This window comes from Mus caroli, chromosome 12 (assembly GCF_900094665.2).
Source record: "Mus caroli chromosome 12, CAROLI_EIJ_v1.1, whole genome shotgun sequence".
In the NCBI taxonomy this organism is placed as follows: domain Eukaryota; kingdom Metazoa; phylum Chordata; class Mammalia; order Rodentia; family Muridae; genus Mus; species Mus caroli.
The window spans coordinates 25060055-25071569 of NC_034581.1; the positions used below are offsets into that span (position 1 = coordinate 25060055).

The following is an 11515-nucleotide window of genomic DNA, read 5'->3' on the forward strand; positions in this document are numbered from 1 at the left end:
TCTCCCTCTCCCTCTCCCTCTCCCTCTCTCTCTCTCTCTCTCTCTCTCTCTCTCTCTCTCTCTCTCTTTCTCTCTCTCTGGACCTGTCACTGAAGAATGGCCCACTGGCCCAGGTCGCCCACCCGTGCCTCAAGGAGCTAGTCATAATGGTCTGCAGAAGAGAGGGAGTTACATTCCTCAGTGTAGCCACCAGTTTTTCCCTTCCTCAAGAAAATAATACACATACATTCACACACACTTACACGTACATGCAGACATATTTGTGTATCCACACACATATACATGCACACACACATTCTCACACACATATACATGCTCACTCAAATATACATACATACTCACACATACACATTCACACAGAAAAACACACACACACTTTTATACACATAAACATGCATACTTCCACATTTTCACACATACACATGCTCACTCACACACATACACATACTCATTTACATGTGCATATACACACTCATTCACACACACATATACATGCTCACACATACATACAGTCACATGTACACTTCACACACGTACATACACACACAAATACACACACACATGCGCATGCAAGTGTTCATGCCAACAATCTTAATTAAATGCATTAGCCATTCTTAAAGACATGAAAACAGGAGGGAGACTTCTGGAGAAGTCATTCAGTGAGGAGGAGGAGACAGGAGAGGATTCTGTGGGGAGGAATATGACCAAAGAATGGATAAAAGAATCAGCTAAGGTCCAAGAGAGAGGGAGACATCTATAGTTCCTCCAGCCCTTCCAAATTCCATCCTCCTCCACTCTCCCTCTCTCAGAAAAGCCCGAATGGCAGTCTACAGTCACAGTAGTGACCCTCCCTGACATCTGTTTAAATACCATGCTGCTACTGAAACCAGGCAGCAGCCACCCCTAAGCCCAGCGGCATGCTGAAGTGGGTCCTGATTGCTGCCCACGTACACTCCCAGCCATCAAGAGTAAGACACAGGCCAGTAACTAAGGCAGTTCCTCTGCTGAGGGAAGGGTCACAGGCAGAGCTGCTACATGTGAGTCTGGGAAGCTGGGGAGGGACTGCCCCACCCACCCACCCCCAAGAAGAGGAGGCTCTCCTGGCCTTAGAATCATCCCAGGTTAAAAAAGAAATCCAGAGGATGTTACTGTCGGGTTCTAAGAAGCTTTGCAAGAATGAACTTTGGGGTGATCTGAAGAAGGGCATTGCTCATTTGAGACAAAGCTTGAGAGAGCTGAGGCGGAGTCTGAGGAGCCACAGGCAACAGAGCAGAGTTCTGGCCATAGACCAGCAGAGTTGCATAGGTGTGGTAGTGCGTACCTGTGACCCCAACACTCAGCAGACTGAGGCAAGAGGATCATGATGAGTTCAAGACCAGTCTGCACTACATAGTGAGTGATTGCCTCTGCTCTTACCTGTGTCTCTTTGAATTCAGTATAGCCCTGCATCCATCACTTAAGCCCTAGATCCCAAGGTTATATAACCTCCTAAAACAGTGTGGCTGGCTGGGACAAGTATGCAGATTCAGGACTTGGGGGGGGGGGAAGGGGGCAGGGTGAGATGGAACTGGGCGGGGCATATTTCTGTTTAAACCATAGCATTGGGCTTGCTTCACATCAATGTTGAGATGTCGTTGTTGTTGTTGTTGTTGAAGTTGTCATCATCGACATTTAAGACAGAGTCCCTCTGTGTAGCCTTGATGGCCTGGAACTTACTTTGGAGACTGGCTGGCCATGTACTCACAGAGATCTGCCTGTCTCTGCCCTCTGAGTGCTGGAATTAAAGGTGTACACCACCAAGCCTGACCCATGTTTAGATGTTTTAAAAGACAAAAGTCATATGACTTAAACCCCAGTAGGACAAGGACCAGAGCCAGAATATGAAACCTCCCTCAGTCCTTCTTAGCTGGGCCCTAGAACCCCATACTGATAATAGTGCCTAGGGCCACCTCCCTATTTTCTCCCAACCAAGGGTCTGCTGTTCTTGGAGACGGGACTTCTTCCTCCCTTCTCCCACTTCATTCCCTTGGCAACACCAACGTCAGACATAACAAATTATTCAACATGATAAACAGATCTCCAACCTCACTCAAGAGTCCAGATCCCAGTGTTCAGGATTGAAGGTCTCTCCCCACAGTCCAGTGCTTTCAAGTGTTAGCACCAGCAACGTTAGAATTTATGGAGGACAGAGAGAACCTTCCTTTGTGATGTCACAAGGGGCATAGGAAATAGAGCCGAGGGAACACCTTGTCCCTGGAGAGACCAAGGGACCATGACTGGAGCAGGCCTCTTCCCTTCTGCATGTGTAATCCTACTGATCCCAGGGCCTTAAGCCAATCCTACCGTACTCCCTCCCTGATGGCTGAAACTCTCACCGTCCCACCCAGCTGCGGCTGTTGTCTACAATTTGAATTTGCGTTGTATTTCTTCAAGACAGATGTTTATTTATTCAGAAAATACAGATACACCCTGCAACTGCCTCAGACATCTAGAAAACACAAGGGCTTGGGAGCTGGAGAGATGGCTCCGTGGTTAAGAGCACTCACTGTTTGTTCTCCCAGAGGTCCTGACTTCAATTCCCAGTAACCACATGGTGGCTCACAACTATCTGTAATGGGATCTGACGCCTTTTTTTTGAAGGCAGCTACAGTGTACTCCTATACATAAAATAAAAATAAATTCTTTTTCTAAAAAAGGGTGAGGAGTGGCTAGAGAGATGACTCAGTGGTTAAGAGCACTGGCTGCTCTTCCAGAGGTCCTGAGTTCAATTCCCAGCAACCACTTAGTGGCTCATAACCATCTGTAATGAGATCTGATGACAGCTACAGTGTACTCACTCATATACATAAAATAAATAAATAAATCTCTAAAAAAAAAAACACAAGTGGGGGGGCTGTTGAGAGAATTTGTTATAAACCAAGGACCCAATGTGCAAGGAAATGCATATGTACACAGAAGTTACTGCAGTGTGAAAAACTGCAGGGACCTTTGAGAAGAATGTCTATCCCTGTAACGTTCTGTGTCACTTCCCAGCCCAGCTCAGTGCATCCCACCCCCACCCAGAGCCACATCCAGAGAGGGAGGTACCTGGTGGCTGCTCAGAGACACAGCAGGCAGGTGGAACACCCTGGGAGCAGATGCTCCCCACCCCCCAACCTCCACCCCCTGCAGTTAAGAAACCCAGACACAGAGGCACAAGGACTTCTGAAATCTCAAGAGCCAGCTCTGCTCCAGAATATTCCATCCCAGACCCCTCCATCTTTTCCTTGACTCCCTTTCCAGGGGCCAACCTGCCCTTTCCCACATATGCACCCGACCTGTATTTGCCAAGGTTCTTTGGTGGAACAGAGCCAATAAAGTTAATATACATTAAATTAGATTGGCTGACACAGTATGGTCTGAGTCGTTCAATAATGGCTGTCTCACACCAGAGAGACTTGAGAATCTTGTAGCTATTTGTTTCACTACAGGGACTCAGAAGTCCCTACCTGGCACCAACAGCCTGGAGGGTGCTGGAAAGTTCCTGGAGGATGCTGGAAGAAGCTAGTTCAGCTATCCGTGATAGCAGCAGCAGCAGCAATAAAAGGGCAGATGAATTTACCAATAGGAGTGAAGGCCCAGCCAGGAGATGAGCTAGGCTGTCCTTTCTCCATGTCCTTATCCCCACAGCTATCAGCAGGTGCTTCCCACACTTAGGGTAGGTTTCCCCACAACAATTAAAGCAAAGCAATCCCCCACAGACATGCCCACGGGGCATTCTGTAGTAAACATTCCTTCAGTGAAAATCACTAGGCCCCCCAGGTGATTGCAGACTGTCAAGTTGGCACAGAAAGCAGAAGCATCCCGATTACTGTGTTTGAAGAGACAAAAAACAGCTCATGTGAAAGAAAGTCTGGCCTGCTGTCCCTGCTGTCCCTGCGGAGCCTGCACACACTCAGCCCATTTCTCTGCACTCAGTTCCTCCAATGGCCTGAAGGCTCCACGTGGTCCTCCTCCGTCTCCCTTCTCAGCTGGAATTCATTAAGAACACAAGCCGAAGCATCTAGCTGTAATAAACTACCTAATGTGACTTTATTCTCCCAGTACCTGTGTTCTAAGGCTTTCCCTGCTGTGTTAGTCAGCTTCACGTTGCTGTGACCAAATATTGGGATAAACAAGAGAGAAATGATTTGCATTGGGTCAGAGCTTCAGAAGTTCTTATTTTTTAAGATTTATTTATTTATTTTATGTATATGAGTACACTGTAGCTGTACAGATGGTTGTGAGTCTTCATGTGGTTGTTGGGAATTGAATTTAGGACTTCTGCTCGCTCCGGTCAACCCTGCTTGTTCCGGGCAACCCCATTTGCTCAGTCTCTGCTTGCTCTGACCCAAAGATTTATTTATTATTATAAATAAGTACACTGTAGCTGTCTTCAGATCCACAGGAAGAGGGCATCAGATCTCATTATGGGTGGTTGTGAGCCACCATGTGGTTGCTGGGATTTGAACACAGGACCTTCGGAAGAGCAGTCAGTGCTCTTAACTGCTGAGCCATCTCACCAGCCCCAGAAGTGAATTCTTTATGAGAGAAGGTACCATGGAGCAGAGCAGAGAGAGCCTGCCTATACCTGGAGGTCGTTTTCCCTTTCATTCCATCTAGGACCTCATCCCGAGAGATGATGTCCCCCACATTCAGCATGGGTCTCCCCCTTAGTCAACCCTCCCTGGCAATGCCTTCACAAACATACTCACATATCGAGCATCACACCCAGCTAGTAGCTAGTTTCACTAAGTCTGAGCAGCCCTGACATGCAGGAAGCCACAGAAGAATGCTCAGCACTAGGCAAGACCACCAGAACTCCACAGAGCACACCAGAGCTGATCGTGTAATCAAATGTACATTCAGGCAATGGGTTGCTAGACACTGCAGCAGCTGCTGACTGGAGATCATGCCTTGAAATAGGTTCTAGAAGCCATTCAGTGCAGTAGCTACTGGGCATTTAAAATTGAATATCTATCTAAAATTAAATAATTAATAAAATTAATATAGTTCAATTCAACTTAGAGTTAATCCAAGCCCTCTGTCTCCTGAGCTGAGTCTCGTGTAGGTGGCCGCATGTAGCCAATGGCCTTGTGCTCAACCACAAGCATCCATCCTCCTCCATCTATAGGGAGGAAAGGAGAAAAACAGCAGGTGAAGTGGTGAATCCCAGAGGAGTGGCCCCAGGCAGACAGGATTCTTCTGGAACCCCATAGGATACCCACACTCTCAGTTCCATTCTATCAAGAGACAAGGATTTCTGGAGTCAGACTAGAGCAGCCAAGGAACAGTCACAATGTCCCTCTGTGGTTTCCCACTTCCCAGGAGGCAACAGTTCTGCTGCCTGCACTGGAGGAACAAGGATCCTTGGGTAAGCTCCTCCCAATAGCTGTACATCCCCGTCTGGAGGACACGACCCTCTCACTGGTGGATCCAATGCTGGCAAAAGTCTACTTTTCAAATTAACTACCTGTCACATGCCCCACTGTGGAGGCACCTGCTAGAAGACACTTCTCTTCTAGCAGGCTGCAGACTTCACTGCCCAGAGAGAGAGCCTGGACTCAGTGCTTAGGCAATATGCACCATCATCTTCTGGGGCTCCTGTGAGAGGCTAGATATTTCATGGATCGTGTCCCTGTGGCTAAGCAATTCTAGGAGCCTCCTCTTCCTCTGATTGTCTTATGAACCTTCCATTCTGCACCTCAACCTGCATGATTGAAATGCAAAGCCAAGGAAAGCAGGCAGACCCTAAGAGGACCCAGTGCTGTGTGGCACTTCCTGGGGAGATGGGAACAAAAGTCTGATACCTGGTATGAATGACAGACAAAAGAAACAACTCCACTCAAGTCTTAGTGATCCAGTGAGTTTATTGGGGTCACTTACAAAGCATGAATGAAGGGCTTCTCCCAGGAACACAGGGGACTCAAATGCAGCTACATCACTGGAAGCTTACCCCAAAATGGAGACGACCTATATAAGTTGCATTCCTAGAGCCCACTGTATGACTTGCAGAGAGCTCCATCCAATTGCAGAGTCTCCACTCCCCAGGAGTTATCACTGCTTGGTGTGTGTTGGGGCCAGGGGGTGTGGGAGATGTGGGGTCGGGGGCAGGGGGTGATTCTGAATCCTGTAAGCTTCAGGAACTTCCTGAGAATTATGAGTGGGTTTTGCCTGGATATGTGTAAATATACCATGTTTGTGCCTGGTGCCTGTGGAGATCAGAAGAGGGTATCAGATCCCCTGAAACTGGAGTCACAGATGTTTGTGAGCCACTGTGTGTCCTAGGTCCTTATGATGGTTTGTATATGCTCTGTCCAGGGTTAGAAGGTGTGGTCCTGTTGGAGTAGGTGTGTCACTGTAGGTGTGAGACTTAAGACCCTCATCCTAGCTGCCTGGAAGTCAGTATTCTGTTAGCAGCCTTCAGATGAATATGTAGAACTCTCAGCTCCTCCTGCACCAGGCCTGCCTGAATGCTGCCATGTACCCACTTTGATGAAAATGAACTGAATCTCTGAACCTGTAAGCCAGCTCCAACTAAATGTTGTCCTTATAAGAGTTGCCTTGGTCATGGTGTCTGTTCACAGCAGTAAAACCCTAACTAAGACAATCACTGCTGACCTCCATCCCAACCCTTGGCCCACAAAAAAAAATCGCTATTTAGACGGTTCACAATTTAAATGGTTCATGTTTAAAGTCACTACAGGGACCCAAGCAATGACTCGTTAAGTAAAATCCTTGCTTTGCAAGCATGAGGACATGGGTTCAAGCCCCCAGAACCTCCTTGCTTTTTAATCCAATAACTAGAGAGATGCCTCATTGGCTAAGAGTCCTGGCTCCTCTTGCAGAGGACCCAGGTTTGGTTCTAGAATCCATATCAAACAGCTCACAACCACCTATACTCCCAGTTCTAGAGGATCTGGCATGCTCTTCTGGTTTCCATAGACACCTGCACACATGTGGTGCTGCACACAATCGGGCACACATCCATATACATGAACTCTTTAAATCTTTTTTTTTCAAAGCCAAGTGTGGTGGTACTTGTAATCAGACTAGCCAACTCTAGGCAAATGAGAGACGCCTCAAAAACCAAGGTAAACAGCACCTAGGGAATAACACCTGAGGTTACTTTACACACACACACACACACACACAAGGAAGGAAGGAAGGAAGGAAGGAAGGAAGGAAGGAAGGAAGGAAGGAAGGAAGGAAGGAAGGAAGGATGTGGGAGTGATGTTACACAGTAAAATCTATACATGATTATTCGGTATATAGATGCCACCATCCCACTTAGGGACTTTCCTACCAAAACAGAAACTGGATAAATGCATGCTTTTTCCAGGACCTCTGTCTCCAGAGCAGAGCACAGATGCACACAGGCTGACGGGGTTTTTTTGTTTTGTTTTGTTTTGTTTTGTTTTGGACTTGTGCGGTGCACAATCTGTGCATCAAACGAGGCCCTGACCCCAGGTACCAAGACACACAGATTTGCCTGCAGGCTCTGTGTGGGAAAGCAGTGATGTACAGGCACATCAGTAAGCCAGCTTCCATGGCAACAGCCTCAGCAGCCTGGCAACAGCATCCGCAGCCACAGTAGCCAAGGAACCCACACAGATCTGCATGCAATCTATACAATGTGATTCATGGGTTTTGTTCCTTCCATAACCGGTGCTTCAGGTTGTTCCTGTGGCTTCCCAGCAATTTATTTCTGTGTGAATTTACCAAACTGATCTTTCTACTTACAGCTTAAGTAGCATCCGCTTTGGAATAGGTCTATTGAAGTGAGTTAGGTTGAACCTGTTGACTGGGTCAGTGGTTAGCTGTCTGCTTGTGTTTTTAACTGGACCCCAGCTAGGATTTCCTGAGATCTCAATTGAGGAGTTGTCCCTATCACATTTGCACATAGGTAAGTCTGTGGGGTATTTTCTTGATGTGTGATTGATGTGGAAGGGACCCGCACACTGTGGGTAGTGCCACCCTGAGCAGGCGGTCTTGCGTTCTGTAAGGAAGCAGGCTGAGCAAGTCACGGGGCAAGCTAGGAAACAGCATCCCTCCATGGCTTCTGCTTCAGTCCCAGCCTCCAGGTTCCTGCTTGAGCCCTATCTCCCCTTCATGATGAACTGTGGCCTGTGAGCCAAATAAACCCTTTCTCCCTCAAGCTGATTCTGGTGGTGGTGTTATCACAGCCACAGAGAAGCAAACTAGGAGAGCGCAGGGCTCAGCTTCCTCCCAGCCACATTCCCCCTTGGGCACACAATAACAGAATTTGCTCTCAGGGTTCCCAGACATCCTTCAGTCACTGTGTGACATGTAGGCTAGAGAGGAGAGTGACTGTCCAAGCCTGATCAGCTGGAACGGCCAGGTGAATGGCTGCCCATGAGAGAACTGATAGAGCTGAGCCAAACAGAGAAGTACCCTACATCCATCTCTCCCAGGATCTCTTCCACCAGCCTGGGTGAAAGTTTGCCAGCCTGGGACTTCAAGGTGCTGGCCATGGAATCTAGACATGCCACATCCCTCCACCTACAGCCATGGCCAGTGCGTTCCTAACTAGCTTTACATTCGCTCTGCCTAAATGGCCACTAGGCTTGTGCAAACACACTCCAGTGGTCCCTTGAGGGTGGAAAACCACAGAGATAGGTATGGATGGAGCCATTTTCTGAAGAAGGGCACCATGGCCTTGGCCTCCCCTCCTAGCCTAGAGTTCTCCTTCCCCACTGCTCTGCCCCCCCCCTTTGTTCTGCCTCTCTCTCTCTCTCTCTCTCTCTCTCTCTCTCTCTCTCTCTCTCTCTCTCCCTTTCCTCTCCCTTTCTCTCTTACTGACTCTCCCTCTCCCTCCTTTTTTCCCTGTCATACTCCCTCGTTCTTGAACACATGCACAAGAGAGAGAAAGAGAGACAGACAGGCGGACAGATTGACCTACCGACCGACCAGAGAATATTTGCTAGTGCCCCAGCACTCCTCCTGCTGGGCAAACCTCTCTGGCTTTCTCTATCTTTCCCACTGGGTGGCAGTGTGGCACCATGCATTGACATCCCTGACCCACGGCCCGAGGCTGTCTCTTTGCTCATCTTATCTCAGCCTGTGCTCCTCAGAGGATTCTAAAGAGGACACCCACGCCAGCTTTCCGGTCACGCCTCACTGCGGCACCTAATGAATCTCAGCTCTCGCCTGAGCCGCCACAGCCCTGCTGCGCAGCCAGCCCCGCCCCCACCCGCCCCCGGTCTGAACTGAGGTTCCCTCCTGAACCTCGGGAAGGGAATTCAGGACGGAGGTCTGGCTCCGCGCCCAGGTGTTTATACCCAACCTGATCTGCTTCAAAACAGTCACCGTAATGTAAATGTACCAGGTATAAACAATGGCTAGAACGCTGTTGCTATGTTTTATATTAACACAAATTTGCCTAAATGGAGCTTAACAGAGGAAACTACAAGGTGCCTGGTACTTCTAATCTCCCATAAGGTAGGAGGCAGTGTGCAGAGCAGAGCTCTAGTTCACCTTCCGTTCCAGTTAGGTATTAATGTGGATGCAAGCCTAGGTATGTAAGAGTAAGTTTGTAAGACATCCTAGAGCAATTGGTTCTCAGCCTTCCTAGTGCTGCAACCCTTTAATTCAGTTCCTCATGTTGTGGTGACTTACAATCGTAAAATTATTTTGTTGTTACTTCATAACTGTAATTTTGTTACTGTTATGAATTGTAATGCAAAATATTTGTGTAAATGTCTCATCCCAGCTTGGGGCGTGACTGGGTCAGTTGCTGTGAACATACAGCTGCTCGCTCAAGTTGACTTCAAGAGGTCAAGGCATTCATGTTGGAGAAGGAAAGGGTAGGAGAGAAGGGAGGGCAGACAGATCCCACTGTACAGGAAGATAAAAATTCCCTTAGGCAGCCCCCGGAGCACTGAGAACTAGGCTAGAGGGTGTCTCTGATGACTCTATACCCGGTTATATGGCAGCACTCTCACATAGAAGACTCCAAGGCTCACCCTCGCCTCCAGGATAAGTGGACACGAGACAAGGGAGAGATTCCATGGGCAGCAGATGCCCCGGGTGAGCAGGGAGATGTAGACACCTTTTCAGTACTCTCCAGGGTCATCTGGGTCAGAAAACATGCCCATCCCCCACCTCGACCTGGAGAAGAGCAAGCTCACACACTCACTGTGAATGCTTAACTGAACCCGGGTAGAGTCTCTTTCCCATTTGACTGGCATATATGTCAAGACGTTACTCAAGCACGTTGAAGGCAGCCCAGCCACTCAACGGCTAACTCCACCCCTAAGAGGGAAGATGGAGAAGGATGCTGTTAGCCACACTGACCGCTGAGAGGCAGACTTGTAAGGGATGAGGCTAGACCACCCATGAATGCTCCCTGGCACCCTCACCCTGAGTTGCTCCTCCTTCAGTAGACCCTCTCTTGCCTCCCCTGCAGAAAGCTTCCAGGCTTGAACTGAGAGCTGACAATCAAAATCATAACGGTGGAGCCCAACTTCCTGGTTGGTTTCTCCTTCAGATAATGTCCGGCGTGGTATCATCCCCCAGTTCATGGCTCACTCTAAAAGGATGGAGCGGTGATGCTGAACAGCCATAGTGAGAACATGCATTGAAGAAATGCCAAGTAACAACCCCAGATCAACAGAACTGGTGTGGGTGGCACCAAGGGAAGGACCACCAGGGAGAAAGGCAGGCAGGCCTCTCCAGGTCAAAAATTAGACAGAAGCAGCAGCAGACTGGCTCAGATAAGCACCTGGGCACCTTTTGCTTTATTCTGCTTTCCCACGTACAAAGACAGGAACCTCCTCTCCCAAACAAACCAGGAACCTCTCAGCTCACGTTACAAGAATTTTCTCCCTGGTATGAAGGGGAAGCTAGGGAATATATCTAAGCCCTGCCCACCCACCCCCCACCCCCGCACCTCCTCCCTGTCTAAAATCTCAATGGCAAAGTTCAGCTCCACCCACGTTCATGCTGGGGAAATAATGGGTTTAGTGGGTGAGGGGTTATGTGCCAGAGTGTAGGTGGCCCTAAAACAGCCAAACTGGACAGTGTACACCCGGCATGGATGGCGGAACCCCCTTTTCCTAGTCCTTTCTCAGACCACACAATTTAGCTCTTCCCAGAGACCCTAAGATACTTGCAGTTAGAACAGAATTATATATAACTGGCCAGAGAGGAGTGGCTGGATATTCAGGCCAATGACCTTCCATGCCTGCTGTAAGGGAATGTCAACAGTCAACCAGCCTAACTGTGATGCGCTTTGCCAATCAGACACTATATTTATGATGGCGTAGTTTGTTCTACTTAGAAGACAAGGCTGCATAAAATCACGGTGCCTGAAGAGTTTCAAAGAGAAACTTTGAAAAAAAAACCTACGTCAAGAACTGTGAAACAGAATCAAGTAACCTGGGCTCCCAGGGGCTCCCAGGGGCTCCCAGGGGCTCCCAGGGGCTCCCAGGGGCTCCCAGGGGCTCCCAGGGGCTCCCAGGGGCTCCCAGGGGCT

The 11515-nt window shown here is 48.6% G+C and overlaps 1 protein-coding gene across 1 annotated transcript in view; it reads right to left on the reverse strand.

Annotated features, from left to right (window-relative positions):
- Allc (allantoicase) overlaps nucleotides 1-2168 on the reverse strand; it is a 31987-nt gene extending 29819 nt beyond the window's left edge. The window contains exon 1 of the mRNA XM_021179230.2: nucleotides 2085-2168. The gene's annotated coding sequence lies outside the window, so the exon portion shown is untranslated. The remainder of the gene's footprint in view (nucleotides 1-2084) is intronic.
- Nucleotides 2169-11515: the final 9347 nt, after the last annotated feature.